Source organism: Pogona vitticeps, chromosome 4 (assembly GCF_051106095.1).
Source record: "Pogona vitticeps strain Pit_001003342236 chromosome 4, PviZW2.1, whole genome shotgun sequence".
NCBI classification, from domain to species: domain Eukaryota; kingdom Metazoa; phylum Chordata; class Lepidosauria; order Squamata; family Agamidae; genus Pogona; species Pogona vitticeps.
In genome coordinates this window covers 136,288,226-136,291,946 of record NC_135786.1, presented here as the reverse complement: position 1 = coordinate 136,291,946, position 3,721 = coordinate 136,288,226, and positions in this window count along the sequence as shown.

The following is a 3,721-nucleotide window of genomic DNA, read 5'->3' as shown; positions in this document are numbered from 1 at the left end:
ATAAGTAGAGGTTCCACTGTATATGACGATCTGGCAGCTACTATCACAAAAATCCCTGAGAGAGAGCCGCTGTTCATTCTTGGAGACTTTAACGCTAAAGTTGCTGCTGCTCACAATTCTTGGCCCACTTGTCTAGGCTGTTTTGGCATTGGGAAGATAGACAAAAATGGCCAATATTTGCTAGAGTTTTGCTGTTATTATGGTCTCTGTGTCAGCAACACGTTCTTTAATACAAAACTTCAACACAAAGTCTCTTGGAGACATCCAAGATCGAAGCATTGGCATCTGCTCGTTTGCTCCTCAATAGATGCTCTAGCCTTCCTAGTATGATGATCAATTGCAGTTATCAGGGTGTTCATTGCGATACCGATCACTCCCTGGTGTGCAGCAGAGTCAAAATGAGAATAAAGACAGTTTGAAGCCCATTCAGAGGAGTTAATGCCAGCCATTGAGGAAAAGAAGAGAGCTCTAGCAGCATACAAAGCCTGTCCTAGTGAGTACAACTTACAGGTTCTTCGAGTTACTCATAGCAAAGTCCAACAGACTGCCAGATGTTCTAACAATTATTGGCTTCAGCTCTGCTCTCAGATTCAGAGAGCAGCAGACACAGATGACATCAAGGGAATGTATGGTGATATCAAACAGGCTTTAGGTCCAATACAGAAGAAATCTTCTCCTTTGAAGACTGCTACAGGCATGATTATCCAGGACCAAGAACAGCAGATGGAACACTGGGTGCAGCACTACTCGGAGCTATATTCTAGAGAGAATGTAGTAACCAAAGAGGCATTAAATAACATTGAGTGCCTGCTTGTCTTGGAAGAGCTGGACAGCGAACCAACCTTAGCAGAAATAAAAGCAGCCTTGGATTCCCTCGCCTCCGGCAAGGCACCTGGAAAGGATAACATCCCTGCTGAAGTGCTGAAATGCTGTAAGGAGATCATCACCACCGAACTGTACAAAGTCTTTTGTCTCTGCTGGAGGGAAGGTGGAGTACCACAGGACATGAAGGATGCAAACATCGTTACATTGTACAAGAACAAAGGAGACAGGGGCGACTGCGATAACTACCATGGCATTTCTCTTCTCAGCGTTGTAGGGAAGCTGCTTGCCCATGTTGTGCTGAAGAGGCTCCAGGTGCTTGCAGACAGAGTCTACCCAGAATCACAGTGCGGATTTCGACCTAATAGATCCACCACTGACATGGTATTCTCCCTCAGACAGTTGCAGGAGAAATGTAGGGAACAACGGCAGCCACTCTTTGTGGCCTTCATAGATCTTACGAAGGCCTTTGATTTGGTTAGCAGGGATGGCCTTTTTTAAAATACTTCCCAAGATTGGATATCCACCTCATATCCTTAACATCATCAGGTCCTTTGATGAGGAAATGAAGGGCACTGTAGTTTTTGATGGCTCAACATCAGATCCCTTTAACATCCGAAGCAGAGTGAAACAGGCCTGTCTCCTTGCACCAACTCTGTTTGGGATCTTTTTTTGCTGTCATGCTGAAGCACACTTTTGGAACTGCAAAAGAAGATGTATATCTCTGGACTAGATCAGATGGAAAGCTCTTTAATCTCTCTAGATTGAGAGCAAAGACCAAAGTCCAACTGAAATGCATGCGGGACTTCCTCTTCGCTGACAATGCAGCTATTGCCCATTCTGCTGAAGACCTCCAGCAACTCATGAATTGTTTTAGTAAAGCCTGCCAAGATTTTGGATTAACAATCAGCCTGAAGAAAACAAAGGTCAGGACGTGGACGCACCTCCCTGTATTACCATCTCTGCACAAGAAACGGAGGTTGTTCGTGATTTTGTGTACCTTGGCTCAACCATCTCTCTAGATGTCATGCTAGATAAATGCATTTGCAAAGCAGCTTCCATGTTCTCTAGACTCACAAAGAGAATATGGCTTAATAAAAAGCTGACGGCATATACCAAGATCCAGGTCTATAAAGCCTGTGTCCTGAATACACTCCTCTACTGCAGTGAGTCCTGGACCCTTTGTAGAAGGCAGGAGAGGAAGTTGGCACGTTCCAAATGCATTGTCTCTGACACATTTTTAGTATCACCTGGCAGGACAAAGTTCCAAATAGAGTAGTCCTAGAACGAGCTGGAATTTTTAGCACGTGATACAGTGACATCTACATTGGTTTGGGCATGAGAATGGCTGACAATCAGATTCCAAAAGATCTCCTGTATGGAGAAGTAGTGCAGGGAAAGCGCCCCAGAGGGAGACCATATCTGTGATACAAGGATAACTGCAAGGAGGATCTAAAGGCCTTAGGAGTGGACCTCTACAGATGGGAAACCTTGACATCGGAGCATTCAGCCTGGAGGCAGGCAGTGCAGCATGGCCTCTCCCAATTTCAGGAGAACTTGTTCAGTAGGCCGAGGCAAAGAGGCAGTCCTGAAACCAGCAAAATCAGGGAGCTGGACAGGGGACAGATTGTATTTGTCTTCAGTGTGGTAGGGATTGTCACTTTCAAATTGGCCTCCTCAGCCACACTAGATGTTGTTCCAAGACCTCTATTCAGAGCACGTTCCCATAGCCTCTCGAGACTGAAAGATGTCTATGCAATCCTCTTCCAAAGTACATGCCTGAAGAGACTATGTGAAACATGTCTAAAGAGTCAAAGGAAAATCTGTCACACAAGCCAATCTTCTGTCCCACCCCCTCTCCCCGGAATTTTTATCAAAAAGACTCCAAACTATCTGCCTTCCTAGAAATAAATTTCCTTTAAGACTTCCATCAAGGTTTGGATCTGTTACCGGTAGCTACCTCTCTCTCTCTCTCTCTCTCTCTCTCTCTCTCTCTCTCTCTCTCTCTCTGTGTATGTGTATGTGTGTGTGTGTGTGTACACATGTGCATAGAGTAAGACCACTTTTCCTCCAAGTCACAAAAGCACCAGAATAACCCAAAGGTGACAACTTCTGCTTTGTACTTCAAACTTTGTCCAGGTCTGACGCACATCCCTCCAATAGCTATGTCTACAGAGATGAGGAGTTAGGCTGTTGTACCAAAAGCTGTGAGGACGAACATTTATTGTGGCATATGATAGATGGGGCTCCAGTCTTTTGGTCCGCACGGGTCTCTTGATGATTTTAGTCTAACAAGCTATAGAGGTGATGCAAAACAGCTTCTGCAACTGCAAGTGTTCTAGAAGATGCAATGTTCAAGAGGCAGCCTCACAACAAGTCGAGCCTCTGTTTCCAAACGCGGATTCCTTAATTACTTGAGGGAAATTCAATAGGCTTATACTTCACCCTCCCCATAAGGGGAGTCGTCCCTTCCATGTTCTTGTTTGTCACTATGTGCCTCCAACCAGCCTTAATTGGAAAGGCAGGCGTTGGGCGGGGGGAGAATTTTTAATTTTTCGTCATATCTAAGGAGTCTGCGCCGCCGCCCCGATGGCTCATTGTTTACAGATTTCTCCTTCACGGTACCTGTCATTGCCCCCAGCTTAAGATACGGCAAGGGAAAGGAAGGCACCGCTTAGAGGAGGATCTGGGCAAACGGGAACAACCATCTCTCTCCCACCTCCCTGAAGTGTCGTGCATAATCTCAGGGTTTTCCCCGCCCCCCGCCCCGCTTTTCCCCCCTCCTGCCAGCCAATAGGGTCCGAGAGTGCCACCACGTGGGCTTTTGGCCGAGCGCCGCCCCCTCTTGCGCCTCAAAAGAGTAGGCGGGCTTTGGCCGGCTTTAACTCCTCCCCTTCCC